Source organism: Panthera tigris, chromosome X (genome assembly GCF_018350195.1).
Source record: "Panthera tigris isolate Pti1 chromosome X, P.tigris_Pti1_mat1.1, whole genome shotgun sequence".
Taxonomy (NCBI): Eukaryota; Metazoa; Chordata; class Mammalia; order Carnivora; family Felidae; genus Panthera; species Panthera tigris.
In genome coordinates, this window is record NC_056677.1 from 28,839,117 (window position 1) to 28,855,546 (window position 16,430).

A 16,430-nucleotide genomic window follows, 5' to 3' on the forward strand; every position below is an offset into this window, starting at 1 on the left:
GGATTAAAACATAGTTCTGTATGTATCATTGCCATGTACATACTATACTTGTCTTGGGCATGCCTGTAGTTGTCAGTAAAATTATCTCCATTCTCAAAATAGCATGTCCGTTTCATGGGATACGACAGATCAAGTTTCAGTGGAGAACAAAATTGAAAGGGTGACATAATGTCCCTAAACTAGGGACAGAGTCTCAGCTCTTCAATCTGTAAGTCCATAGGTTGTGATGGGCTTCACCTGTTTTAAGGGCATGAGAACTGAGATCTCATGACCAAACCCTAACTTAAGTTTACCATTGCATAAACCGAAGACCTGAGGGTCTAAGTAACACTTTTGTTACCAGGACAAAAGCCCCCAAACGCTAAGAAGTGAACCAAGTACATCAGTTCCTGTAACTGAATATCCCAACACCCTTTCCATTCCCTTACCCAAATTCATTAGAGGCTATAAAAGCCCGATATTCACAATCTTGGCATCATCTGCATTGAAAGATGGCCATGTAACACAGCATTTGCTGTGAGACATAAGCAGCAATCTGTTGGAGGGAGTCTTCAAGAGATACCACCGGTAGTTTTCGTTTTCTTTCTTCTGGCCTCAAGTGGTACCTCACCAACAGTTGTCAACTGGTCATCAGAAAATGCCAAGACAATCACAGAGCATAAGCTCTGATATCAGAGATGCCAAACGAAAACCACAAGCAGGCTCCCTGCAGGTATCTTGCTATGTAAATCGTAGTAGTAGCTGGTTATCCTGCAATCTTCCCTAGAATGCACTTCTAACGGATATACAAATTCAACATAAATTTTTTCCAATTATATATCTCATCATTGGTATTTCTAGCATTATGTTCAATATTTAATAACTAGCTCTCCAAAAAGAAAAAAAATCCCTCAGTAGTAGCATTTGCTCTTTTCTGTGATATCAATAACCCCACCATAGTATCAATATCCCACCATGGTAATTTCAAGAGACCAACGTGAGGTCACTGAACTTGAAGACAGGAGTAGATTCACTCAACCGGCTCTCATGAGCCAGTGCAAACCAGCACATCCATCGCTGGACACTTCTATAACCACATTTTTGCTAAACAATTAGAATTCATTAGTGTTATTTTCAATTTCATTGTAATGGAGAACAGACTTTCTACACAGAAAGGTAGAGCTCAGAACCAGTGAATGTCATGATAAATTGGCTAAATTTATTACACTGGAAGCAGCCATCAACTTTATGCAAAACTAAGTAGAAACTTAGAAGTTGTCTTCAGTCTCAAGCCAAATGTACTCACTAATTCACTATTAAATTTTCCCATTTTCCTCCTTAGGGGAAAAAAGAGAATCTAATTCACTATCATATCAGAGAAAAAGTAATTGATTTGAAAACAATATTGGTGTAATGTTAACTAAGTCACATGCAAACACGTTCTAGTTCCCACAAATTTCCACAGCTCTATCTGTAATCCAGAAGGAGAATCGAAGTTTCTCTGGTCTCTTAGCCCTTGGGTCTATTTTTGCAATAGGGAGGCTGTCATACCCATTACCTAAAACAGAATAAAACTTATTTAGTAGAACCTATTTTAGGAGCTGTTATCTGTAAAAAGTATTCCCTCCCGTTTCCTTAGCAAGGTCTCTCTGGAGAAGAAACCTTGTATATTCAAGCACAGCAAAATTCTAACACTCAGGTTTTGGGTTTCTTAAGTACCAAAACAAGTCTTCAACAACCAAGTTCAATTAATTACCCCAATCCTTTAGGATGATAGAAGCATTTAATTTTCCTGGGTTAAGTAAGTACAGGCTTTATTACCATAGTGATTTTTTAGTTATTAAATGGCCTAGCAAGAAAATATTTCCAAATGAATTAATTGCTAGTTCTGACAGAATGTTTATTCAAAATGGCTTCTAATTTCTTGAGTTTCTCTTGTAAAATCCCCAATATGGTGGACCATTTTGATTCTTGGGTTTATCCTGTGACTATTTAATTGTTTACAGCCGAGTAAGGTAGGAGCATAATTTCAGAGCATTAGCTCAAAAAGAAAAAAATTAGGTTCACTTACATTGTATTGTTGGGGGTTTTTTTGTTTTTCTTATTTTTATTGTTTTTAAGGAGGCTCCATCCCACAACCCTGGAATCATGACCTGAGCCAAAATTAATAGTCAGAAGCTCAACCAACTGAGCCATCCAGGTGCCCTGTCTTGTTGTTTTTAGGAAGGACAGTTAAAATACTAAGTCAAGTGTGTTTTAAAATAGTTATTTTGCCTAACTTTAATCTATTATTCTGTACAACAATTTCCTTATAACCACTATAGATAGGCAAAATCAGATCAAAGCTCTGATAGAATAATCTTCCACAGCTGAAATTTGGAACAAAATATGGAGCCTATCAAAGCAAATTTGGTCACCAAAATGATCTGGTTATAGCAGACTCCAAGATCAGACCAAGAATAATCTTAAAAAAAAAAAAAGTATAAAGCAACTGCTAAAAAATAAAAGCAAAAACTGCGTAACTAATTTACTTCTGAAAGAAAACACCTGTACCTCAGGGTTCAAGAGGTTAAATCTTTCATGACACAAATCCATAGGTACACTTTACTCAATTATTCATGTATTATTCTGTGCCAGTACAACATCTAAAGATGCCAGGAGATGCCAAATGAATATAAAACACAAAGAAGTCATGAAAGGAATCATGGCTAGTTCAATTTACATCTGGTTTAAAAAGATTAACAGCATGGGGCTGTTTGTTATATTGAGCTATTTCTAATTAAAAGAAAGCATACTCAATCAATATGAGATCAAGTGCCCCTATCTGCGGTATCCAAACAGGAATCGACAGTTATAAACATACTGTATTGAAATGCTTTATATGCTGAGATTTCCCCTTTAAGATGTATGAAAATCATCTGAAAGAGTCATCTCTCGTTTGGGTTATTCATTCTGGAACAACATACAGTTTTCACCCAAAATATAGGACTCTTCATGGGTATACTCTCATGATTACTGAGGTCATATATGTAAACCATAATCACATCAAAGTAGTGCCCCTTGTGGAAATGGGTGAAGAATACACAGTTGTGACAGGACAAAGTTATAAATGATAGAATCAAAGTTCTCCATTGGTTGTGACTTCACAGCAAATGAACCAAGATGACTGGATAAAAATCAATCTGAAACAGAGTATGTTTGTGTCCTCAATTTTTCCAAGAAAATTCTGATTACAAGGGTACGAAACGACCCTAATAGTGCCGCTAAAAGCGTAATTAAATTTCTTACGTTGACTTTATTTTTATATCCTTCGAGGCATTTTAATAACACTTTAAAATTTCTCTTACCACGTAACTATGTCTACAAACCAACTTAGGAGAGAGAAGGGCTGGGGGGGACGGGGTGGTGGAAACAGGTACAGCCCATGTAACAGTTTTTTCCATTTGCTTTGTTTGGCATCACAGCCCCACCACATTATGCTTCCCAAAGCAGAGCAATTGACTACAAAAAGCATTCATTAATAGCAACCACCCCTTATGCCTCAGAATTAAGCAAACAAAATCAAAACCCATTAAAAATTAAAAAAAAAAAAAACACCTTATGAGACAAAAACCCTCAGTTTATAAAGATACAGAAATTAAAATATTCAAGGAGAATTTTCTTTACTTAATGGCCTCTAACCCCTTAAAGGGAAGGGCCTGTCAAAAAGATAAAGGTTGGTGTTGAAAATCAGATAAACCTGTTGCACCTAGCAGTCACTCCCCCACCATTTCCTCGAGTTCTAATTAAAGCTCAATTTCACAAAAGTAAAAAATAAATCACATCATTTTTAAAAAGTGACTCTCAACTGTGTGGCTAATACAGAACACAAAGTTATATAAAGATAGATGGAGTTTTGTTTAGAGATGGAGTCGACAACACACAACCTGGTTTTGAGAAAATATTTTAGATCTTTTTCTCCTTCTCTGACAGGCTGGCAAGGGCAGAAGCACAATGGTAAACAGAGTTACCCTGTAAAATTAACCCATAACACATTTTTTCCCCAAAATACTCTAACAGGTTTGTAGTAAATACCCTTCTGCGTATTTCAAATACAGAGCCATGTTGCTATGTAATAAAATGCATAAACAGCGACTTTAACACAATGTATGAATCTACCCCACATTTTTTTCTCCAAACTATTATCTTAGGGTAACTACTTAAAGCCAATTCTGTTATCCTAGGGACTGGATAGATTACGGTATTCCAGGTAAGAAAGTTGACCATTTTTCCCTTTGAAATCTGAAAAGCCTATCAGGATATTAATTGGATAAGGAAAAGAAAATAAGCGTGGTTTTAAATTTGGTAAGAACAACTATTTCTCTCAGGCATTCTAACAGGCACCATTCTTTTTTGACTTACAGGCGTCATGACCAGTTCATACTACTTAGGAAGAAAAATCCTGGTGTACAATCTTCTAAATCCTTTGCTGGTCTGTTGTTTACCCAACTCCTGTGTTTTTAGTCATTTTTGTTTTCTACTCTAATATTTCCTTTAACCTCACTTCAGAAATATATTTGGACAGTGACTATCCTCTGTCTTCTTCACCATCCAGAAATATATGTAAAGAAATCTTCAATGATCCTGTTATTTTGCTGCCCACAATCTGGTGCATTTGCAAGGTTAAGATCAGCAGATTCAAGCAGCTGAAACTTCATCCTTTGGGAAAGCTTAACAGCTGCTTCCATTTGCAGCTTTACCCACCTATCCTGGTTTACAAGCGTTTGCTTATGTAGGCCAGACTACCAAACACCAGAAGATTCATTACAAATGAAATTTACACATGGGGGGGAAGGGGAGAGGCGCACTATGGAAGCCGTGCAAAAACCTCAGACTTTTCGTTCCTGCTGCTTTACTGGTTTTCAACTTCTACAGTTAGACTCCAGGCACGCAACCCTGACATTTTCTCCAAGCGAAACTTCTCAGGCTTCTTAACTCTCCACTTGGCCACACCCAGACAAGGCATGCCCTCCTCACACCTCCCCTCCGTCCTTCCTTCAAAAAAGCCGGGACAATATTTAAGTGGGTCTGTTCATTCTTTTACGTTAATTTTTAAAACAAGTTACAGTTCTACAATAAAACTGATATCCGGCGGCTTGCTTTGAAAAACAAAGAAGAAACAAAAATCCCTCACCACTACCCACTTGGCGCAAAAGGAAAACTTGAATTTCTGCCTTCCCGGACAGCAACACCCCCACCTCCCGCGGGCGCGCCCCGCATGGTCCCCCGCCTTCCCCACGCAGGCGGGGGCGCGGTGACAGTCCCCTACTGCTCCTCCGCTCGGTGCCACAACTTTCCGAAAGCCTACACGAACTTCCAGGGCACAGCCTGGGCGGAGAGCAGCGGGATACGCCATATACCCCCACACTAAAGAGAAAGACAACGAGATCCTACCAGCGCGACTCTTGATGACGTCGGTGAATCCTTCCCCAGCGGCATCTTCCCGGGTCTGCTCCGGACCCCTCGGCTGAGCCATAGCCACCCGCCACGTGTCCCGGCTCCCCCACGCCCCAAACTTTGGGAGGCAGGTGGGTCCGCGCGGTCCGCCTGAAGCTCTCGAAAGCACGTAGCTTGCTGGAGATCCGCGGTGTCTGAGCGCGGATTTCTCTCCTCCCCGGGCCCACAGCCACGGAAATAGGGATGCGTGGGGAGGGGGTGGGGAGTGATGGCGAACTGGAAAATACAAACACCGACACCTGGCTTGGTTGGAAGGGGTGCCGTCAAAACGCACAGCCCATGCTTGGAGAGGAGGAAACAGGTGCTGTTCCCAGCTCCTGACTCTAAAATAGAGTGGGCGAGGCCTGCAAGGTGAAAGCTGAGGAGGGACCCGGTGGTCAATAAATCCACAAGCGAGTTGGAGACTCGCTTTTCCACGCTGCGCAGAATCGATGCAAAAACAGGAGCAATTAGGGAGCCGTTTGCCAAAAGCAGCACATGAGGTCATGAATGATTTAGCATTGCCACTTATAAGATGACTACACTGAGGAGAAGGGTCACTTACTTTTGCTATCTGGGTCACTTACATGTGTGTACCCCACCGTTGCATCTTGATTTTAATGCACTGGCCAAAAATGGGGACTAGAAGCCGAGGAGAATCATATTTCTTAAGAGATTTCACCAAAGCTTCCCACCCTTCTTTGAGTGTGTACATTCACTCTGACCGCCTCCTCCATCCCTTCCTCCCACCACTGAGGCTAGAATTAGATTGGACTATAAACGGCTCATATGACTTTATTTTCTAAAAATGTCAGAAGTGACTTTCATTTGGTTGGTCTCCTTACTCCCCCACCCCATCCCACCCCTCTACACATATAATTCATCCAGCACTTCTTCCTACAGTAGCCAGGTCACCCTAAATCCTGTCCATCAGCTTACCAAAGAGAAATGAACTTCACAAGAAGAACTTGGCAAGGGGCCTAGCAACAGCTAAGGAGTTTCTTTTCTTGTTTTCTTCTGCATTTTCATTCAGAGTCGATTATCATCCTGTTCCAAAACACCACTTCTCTACCTTTGGGAGACAGTGGAATCATCTGAGGAGCTTTACAAAACTGTACTGCCTGGTTTCCACTTCCCTCCAGCCACCCCCCCACCCCCATGATGATTAATTGTTCTGGGCTCTCACCTGGGGCATCAGGAGTGTTAAAAACAAAAAACCTCCCAGGTGATTACAATGGGCAATCAACTTTGAAAAACAATGTGATAAAAGGACTTACAAACAGCCAATTGAGTGCCTTCATCAAGACAATTTTACCAGTAACCCTTTTCCATTCCCATTATAATACCTTTGATTAAAAACAGAAGTTTGTTCTCCTGTTTTCCCTTGCCAGATTGGCCGTTTGCGTGGCAGTGGATAATTTATTTTGAAAAAATGTAGTAGTTAGGCTTAGTTCCACAATTCTTTTGGATTAAAAATAGACTCAGGATGGAGTCTCAAGTAGGTGCCTCTCAGTTTCAGTCTGAGGAGTCATGCCTTTTGAAGATCTGTCTTTGTTGCTGTTTACAGGCGACCTCTTAGATTTCTTGAGTGTCTATTCTTTGAAATTTCAGTTTTCTATCAAGTCCATCAAGTCAAAATATTCAGAGAGATAGCATATCTCCTATATCAGAAAAGAGTGTGAGAGTTGTCCAGAAATTGTTAACAAAAATCACAAAGACTGTGGTATCCTAGATTTTATATTATCATGCTTCTATAATCAGAACAGTACATATTGGTACAAGACAGACAAAATGACAGAACAGAATAGAGTCCAGAAGTAGATCTAGCCAAAGGGAATACACTATGACATTTCAGTCCAGTCATTAAAAAGTGGAATATGTAGGGGCACCTGAGTGGCTCAGTTGGTTAAGCATCCAACTCTTGATTTTGGCTCAGGTCAGGATCTCACAGTTCGTGAGATGGAGCCCAGCCTCGGACTCATCGCTGACAGCACAGAGCCTGCTTGGGATGCGCTCGCGCGCTCTCTCTCTCTCTCAAAATAAATAAATAAAATTTAGAAAATGGAATATATAATTCATATACACAAAATAAAACCTAATAAATGGGAATCTAGAAAAGTTTACATTGTGGGATATTCTTTTTTTTTTTAATTTTTTAAAAAAACATTTATTTTTGGGGCGCCTGGGTGGCGCAGTCGGTTAAGCGTCCGACTTCAGCCAGGTCACGATCTCGCAGTCCGTGAGTTCGAGCCCCGCGTCAGGCTCTGGGCTGATGGCTCGGAGCCTGGAGCCTGTTTCCGATTCTGTGTCTCCCTCTCTCTCTGCCCCTCCCCCGTTCATGCTCTGTCTCTCTCTGTCCCAAAAATAAATTAAAAAAAAAAAAAAACATCTATTTTTTGGAAGAGTGTGACGGCGGCGGGGGCGGGGGGGGGGGGTTAGACAGAGGATCTGAAGCAAACTCTGCACTGACAGGCTGACAACATCAAGTGTGGGGGCATTCTTAAACCAAACACTAATTCCAGATACTTTAAAACTATCACTTTCAACTACATAAGTAAAAATTTCTAGAAAGCCAAAGACATAATAAAGTGAAAAGACAATAGAGAAACATTAAAGCATCTATAACAAAGGCTTAATATTTCTACTTTCATAAAAGTCTACAGATTGATCCCTATTTTTTTAAGTTTATTTATTTATTTTGATAGAGACAGATGGAGTGAGCAGAGAGAGGGAGAGAGAGAGAATCCCAAGCAGGCTCCGCACCATTAATGTGGAACTCGATGGGGGGCTCGAACTTATCAAAGCTGAGATCATAATCTGAGCCAAAACCAAGGTCAGATGCTCAACCAACTGAGCCACCCAGATGCCCCTACAGATTGATTTTTAAAAGACAATCCATAAGGGGAAAAAAATGAATACACAAACAGAAAATACATAAAAGAGGACATGCAAATAACACAAAAACTTATGAAAATGTATAAACCTTATCACAATCAGGAAAAGGCAAAAGGAGATAATATTCCCTGTCATCAGAAGAAAAAACAAGTGGAATAACCTTCAGTGTTGGAAAGGGTGATAAAAAAGCCATTCATGTTTCCTACTGGTGAAGTATTGATACATTTTAAGAAAATAACCCAAGAATAGCTATTAAAATGTTTACAATCTGTTGCCCACCAATCCCTCCTTAGGAATCTATCTTACAACAATAAAATCACCACTATGTAAAGATGTATAAGGCTTTTTATGAAAGCTTATGTATAAGAACACATTCACTGAAAACAACTCGGTGTCTTTTAATTGGGAATTCATCAAAGCAATTTTATTATACCAAACAATGGGATATTATACAGATAGTTTTTTAAAAAAGGGGGTATCATTTGTAACCAAAATTGTTATCAAAATGAACCAAATCCAGTACCTTGTTAAAAGAACAGTATATCATAATAATGTTGGTTTTGTTTGGGCAAGCAGAGGTTCGTATTAACACTTGAAATTCAATCACTGTGATTCATCACATTTAAAACACGAAGGGTAAAAATACAGAAAAAGTGTTGGAAAAGTTTACTCCCTCACAAAAAATAAGAAATATAAAACCTCCTGGAAAACTCAGAATAGAAGGAAGCTTCCTTAATCTGCTAAAATGTATTTATATAATGTATTTTATAGCAAATGTCATATTTAATTTTTTAAAAAGTTGATTGTATTTTTATAAACAATTAGAAAGTATTTTAAAAGTAATATCATCAATAAACATCAAATATCTATAAAAAATATATAAAATATCTGTGAGACCTCTAAACAGAAACAATATGAATGTTAGGAATTAAAGAAAATCTACATAAATGAAGAAATATACCATGCTCATAGATAAGTAGAATTAATTTTATAAAAATACAAACTCCCCCAAATTGCTCTGGAGACTCAATGAAATTCCAATCAATCCCATCCGGGTTATGTTCTACATAACATTCTACAATTTATATGGACATGCAAAAGGGAAAAAGCCAAGACAATCTTTGTAAAAACAAAGTTGGAGAATTTGCACTGACATTAGAAATTATTATGGAGCTACTGTAATTCAAACAATGTGGCAGTGGTACCCCGATGGAACAGAACTGAGATCACAGACTTATACATATATGGTCACCTGATTTATAACAAAGATAGCACTGCAATTCAGTAGGGAATAAAAATTCCTTTCTATAAATAATTTGGGGACAATTAGAGATTAGATTTTAGAGTTAAATGTGAAAACTGTTAAAGGAAAAACAATAAAACTGTTAGAAGATAAAATAAGAGAATAGCGTCATAACTTTTGGACAGACATTTCTTACATAGGATGTAAAAGTACTAAGCTTAAAGGGAAAATATTGGCATAGTGCGTTAATTAAAACAAGAAATGCCATTTGTAAGGGTGCCTGGGTGGCTGTGTCAGCTAGGCATCTGACTTTGGCTCAGGTCATGATCTTGCACTTGGTGGGTTCGAGCCCCATGTCGGGCTCTGTGCTGACAGCTCAGAGGCTGGAGCCTGCTTCAGATTCTGTGTCTCCCTCTCTCTCTACCCCTCCCTCACTTGGGGGGGGCCCGTGCCCTCTCTCTCTCTCAAAAATAAATAAACATAAAAAAAGAAATTCTATTTGTCAGAGAGATTTACTAAAAGACTGGAAAAGAAATGATGTGTATGTGTATGAAAGAAAAAACAGCTAGAGTCTCTAGTATATAAAGTACTCATACAAGTCAATAAAAAAGAAACCTCAATTTTAACGAAAGGACTGAAACCTTGAATACATGTTTCACCAAAGAGGATATCCAAATGGGCAATAAAAATATGAAAAGATGTTAAATATTATAAAAGTATCAAAATATGAACATTTAAATCACAAAGCAAAACAACTGCACATTCATTGTAATGACAGCAATCAAAATCAAAACAAAACTGACAATACTAAATACGAATGAAATGCATTCGTATACACTGTTTATGGGAGTGAAAATCTACACCGCTTCTTTGAAAATCCATTGGCAGAATATTGTAAAACTAAAAGTAGGCCTAATGCTTGACACATAAATTCCATCTTTTGGTACATTACCACCATCACCAACCACAACAAAAACATAATTGCATCAGAGGTGAGGACAATAACTGGAGCATTTTCCATAATAGTCAAAATTAGAAACAATCCTCATTTTCACCAACAGAAAAAAAAATTATAAAAATATATGAATACATTCATAAAAATGAATGCTATACAACAGTGAATAAGCATGGAGGACTGCTATTTTCAAGGGCATCCATGAATTCTACAAACATAATTTTTTAATGTTTATTTATATATTTTGAGGGAAAGAGGGAGAGGGAGAGGTATACACAAGTTGGGAATGGGCAGAGAGAGAGAGAGAGAGAGAGAGAGAGAGAGAGAGAAAGAGAATCCCGAGAAGGCCCCACACTTTCAGCACAGAGCCCAATGCGGGGCTTGATCTGACAAACTCTGAGATCATGACCTGAGCCAAAATTAAGAATCAGATGCTTAACCGACTGAGCCACCCAGGTGTCCCCAAACATAATCTGAGTGAAGGAAACCAAACACAAAAGATACATCCTCTGTGATTCTATTTACATAGGGATTAAATGCAGTTAAAACCAAATTATGGTGATAGAAGAGAAAACTGGTTATCTTTGGAGGGATAACGCGATGATTGGAACCAGACAACAGGGAAGCTTCTGGGTTTCTTGTAACATCTATATCTTGTTCTGAGTGATACATATACTTGTTCATTTTGTAAAAACTAATTTTGCAGTGCATTTATGATTCATATATTTTTCCTCATGTATGTGTCTGTGTGAAATTCCAGTCTGAAACGTAAGCATGGGTTAAAATTACATAAAAATATGTTTAGATTTATCTGTCAAATATTATTATGTGAAACAAGAAAATTGTATTTTGGTATTTATAATACCTCGTTAAAAAATTAACTCTGTATGACTATATACAATGTTTCTATAATCATAAAGAAAAACATATATATGAACACACAAAAGGGAAACTATGGCATTTTTAAAATGGAGCAAGATTTTGTGAACTTCTGAAATGCATAAGCTTTGAAAGACTGAGAGAGTAGGTAGCTAGAAATATTGCTCATTATTTTGTTCTATTGCAGACATCTTCAAAAGTTAGTTTGAAGTTTGCCTGGAAACTCTCTGGTGTAGATGATCAAGCAGTGAAAAGGAAACTATTACAATCTACCCTATCCCAAATCCATACTGTTGTATTTATTTCGACAAATATACAAGGTAGACTTCTTAGCATTTTATTATTCAAAAACTATGAAGTTAGAGAGGCTAGCATCCCTCTCTCTAGATCAGCCAGTTACTTCTACGTGACTGCTTAAATGATAGATGCATAGACATTTCATATACTGTTCACTTGGGGAGTTGTCCACCTAAAGGAATTTCATGGACCCCTGTTAAACTTTCAATTATTCTACATCAGGAGGTATTTGCAACAAGAGAAATAAAAAGACATTCAAATAATATCACGTTACAGAGTTTCAGATTACCAGCTAAAGCCATTTATTTTCTCAACTGCCCAACTAGAATATGAATAACATGGTATGATTAACTGAAACTCCAACACTTTAATTATGAAAACATCATGGCATCCTAGCAGCTCTCAAATATGGCACATCTCTATTATATTAAAAATAACCATTCCACATGTAGTTTCCTTTAGCAGATAATGTTGGAACATATTTCAGATGTATGTTTTATGCATTGTCATCCCTTCTATATGGAGGTATCCACTGATGATAGGAGAGAACTTTCATGAATCAACAGGGCTATTAGTTGGCTTTCTCTTAACACAGATATTTTAGAAAACACAGTTTGAAATAAATGTATTTTAGGGATGCAGAAAAAGCATTTTTCCCCTAGAAGACTAGAAGATTAGTTGATATTTTTAGATTCCTGTCATGGATTTTGCAAAATTTTCTAAAAAACATTTTCTACACAATCAAGGGTGATTTGAATCACCACACTTTCCCATTCTTTCTACACTTTTTTTTTAGGGATCCCTTTGAAATTTTTGACTACTAGAATGATCTAAATTTAAGTGTTTTCTTCTGGTATATCCTCACACTGGGAGTATTTTAGGAGAAGAGGGAATGTTATGTTGATATTGAGGATCTTTTGATAAATAGATATAAAACCTAGATAGTAGACTTTTCTGCATAATATCTGAAATGTTCCAATATGCTCAAGATCAATTTTATACATTGAATCTTTCATTGAGGTTAATTTTCCTCAATCCAGTTGTTACCATCATAGTGAGTCACAGAGGTAGAGACTCTCATGACCTTTTCAAAGTCTCTATACCAGGGATGCCAGGGTGGCTCAGTCGGTCGAGCGTCCAACTTCAGTTCAGGTCATGATCTCATGGCTTGTACCAACACAGAGCCTGAAGCCTGCTTTGGATTGTGTGTCTCTGTCTCTCCCTGGCCCTCTCCTGCTTTCTCTCTCTCTCTGTGTGTGTCATAAATAAATAAACATTAACAAAACTGTCCCTATACCAAAAGCAGATACCATTTTTTTGTTCATATAAACCCTTATATATATCATAAGGGACTAGTACTGAGGTTTCCCATAAGCTTCGCCATCATAAATACTCTGAAAGCATCAAATGAGTGGGTTTCTCCAAATGGTTTCTTTTTTTCTTTCTTATTAAGTTTTTATTTAAATTCCTGTATAGTTAACATTCAGTGTAATATTAGTTTCAGGTGGACAATATAGTGATTCAACACTTCCATACATCACCCAGTGCTCATCACAAGTGCTCTCCTTAATTCCCATCACACATTTTTAAGTACAATTTATTGTTAAATTGGCTAACATACAGTGTATATAGTGTGCTCTTGGTTTTTGGGGTAGATTCCCGTGGTTCATCGCTTACATACAACACCCAGTGCTCATCCCAACAAGTTCCCTCCTCAATGCCCATCACCCATTTTCCCCTCTCCCCCACCCCTCAGTCAACCCTCAGATTGTTCTCTGTGTTTAAGAGTCTTTTATGGTTTGCCTCCCTCCCTCTCTGTAACTATTTTTTCCCCTTTCCTTCCCCCATGGTCTTCTGTTAAGCTTCTCAAGATCCACATATGAATGAAAGCATATATCTATGTTTCTCTGACTGACTTATTTCACTTAGCATAACACCTTCCAGTTCCATCCACAATGCTGCAAATGGCATGATTTCATTCTTTCTCATTGCCAAGTAGTATTCCATTGTGGATATGAACCACATCTTCTTTATCCATTCATCAGTTGATGGGCATTTGGGCTCTTTCCAGAATTTGGCTATTGTTGAAAGCACTACTATAAACATTAGGGTACATGTGCCCCTATGGATCAGCACTCCTGTATCCTTTGGATAAACTCCTAGTAGTGCTATTGCTGGGTTGTAGGGTAGCTCTTTTTTTAATTTTTTGAGGAACCTTAACACTGTTTTCAAGAGTGGCTGCACCAGTTTGCATTTCCACCAACACCCATCACCTATTTAATCCGTCTCAGTTCTTTGAATAATGGGTCAAAGAATAAAATGTCTACACTCTTATCTCTACAAGCACCTAACACCTCAGTTCCAATTTGACTGTAGCTCTGTGTGATCCTGATCAAAGACCATTTCTATACATAGTTACCCTTGTATAGTTCATGACTGACATTTATAGAATGGTGTTGATAAAGCTCATTTTATTTGGAAAATTAGGTAAATACATATATGACAGAGAAAAGAAACCTTGTAAAATAATTACAAATGTAGAAGAAGACATTGATGCCTCATACATCCCTTTGGCATATACCATTCCCTACATCCTCCTACCTTAAGCCCTGGAAACTTCCTACCTGAGGACATTCTCTAGTCTTTGGAATATGGCACGCTCTTATTTAGAGCAGGCCATACAACAGCATGGAAATAATGCTCTGGAAGCAGCCTATAATCAATGAGAAATAGGAGTTGGTGGATAAATATTACAACTTTGCGCCCCAAGATGGGATAACTCTGAGGCACATATTCTTTATTATCTCCCAAAGGTCCCCAGCAAGATTGAGACGCTGGATTAGTTTCTTTTCTTTGTCTCTATCACTTTCCCATTTCCCTGCAAGTGGTATCAGTCCCAAATTAATCATTTGCTTTCAAATTCTTGTCTTACGATCTGCTTCCTGTTATAGCTCTGCCATTGATTATCTCTGTAACCTAGAGAAACTTCTGGATGTCATTTATTTATTAAAAGTCTGGAATTGATTACTTAGTAACTAATGTCACAAACAGTTCTAAAACTATAATTGTTTGGAGACCCCATTTTTACCCAAAATTATCAAATGTGTTGCCATGCCTGATTAGATAATTGAGAAGGAGGAGTAAACACTTTTTTTGAGGTAGAGTTATAGGAGAGCTGTTTTCAGAATTCCATAATGTCAGGTAAAAGGCCAGCCTAACAGGTAACAGAAAGAAGCATATTCGTTTCTGAGTAAAAATTTCTATCCAAATTAAAATTCCAAAAATTAAAGTTGTAAACAGTAGTGGTCTCTTCAAAATGGACTATACATATAAAAAATAAATTTGACATTGGGCCAGCGTGCCTGGGTGGTTCAGTTGGTTGAGTGTCCGAGTCTTGATTTTGGCTCAGATCATTAGCCCAGGGTTATGGGATAGAGCCCCACATCAGGCTCTGAACTGAGCATGGAGACTGCTTAAGATTTTCTCTCTCTCCCTCTCCCTCTGCCCCTCTCCCCCCCCCCCCTCTCTCTCTCTCTCTGTCTCTAAAATAAAAAAAAAATGACATGGGCCAAGTCACAAAGGAATTGTTCACTGAACATTTTTATCTAAGAGAGAGGCAAAAAAGAACAATTATAAGTTTCTTTTACAAATTGATTCATTTTACAAAATATGCCCAAGTTCTTGCCAAAATATTTCTGTTAACCACACTGATCCTCATTTTCAGTTCCAAATGCTTTACCAGAACCCTGACACTATCCACTCAAGAAGTCTAGTCTCTTTTCCATTCCCTTAGAATTGGCAAGGCCTTGGTAACTGCCCTGATGAATTTAATGTGGCTAAAGTATGCAGGGTGACTTACAAGGGTGGGTCATAAAAGGTGATAAAACTTTTGCCTAGTTGTCCATTTTGGAATACTCACCCTTGGAACCTAGGCCCCGAGCTGTGAGGAAAGGCCATGTCTAAATGCTCAGACTATGAATCCAGATAAAGTCCCAACTAACAGCCAGTGTCAACCACCAGACCTATTAGTGAAGAGGGAGGGAATATTTAGATGACTCTAGACCTCAACCTTTGAGTCATTCCCTATGATATCATATGGAAGAGATCAGCCGTTCATGTCAAACTCGACCCAAATTTACAGATTCATGAGCAAAATAAATATTGTCATTGTTTTAAGCCACTACATTCTGATGTGGCTTGTTATATAGGAACATGTTACCAGAACAATTGGTAAAGTGGAAACATTACCTGCCAGATATGTGAAGATTAATAAAATAACATATGTGAGCACAGTTGTTAGCTGTGATATGCTACAAATACAAAAATTGTCATTTAGTTGTTGTCTCCATAGGACTTATAATACATAGGACATATAAGGCATACACATAAATATTTCATAAGTGCTCCATGAATGGTTTTAAAATGTGCTCTAAGATATTAAATACAAAGAAATTCTGTACATGACAAAATTAAGTATGAGAATTTATACAATCAACATATATTTCTGTACACTGCATACATGTATTTAGATTTGTATTCAACTTGTCTACACACAATCTAAAACTGAACAAATTTGATGTGTGACAAAAAGTTAAGTCTTTCAAACACTAGAAAAGTATCTTCTGCAAATCCATAGGCAACGTATCCAGCCTCATGGTTTCAAGTACATGATATCTCAGCTACATTTCCCCTGAAATCTAGACTTGT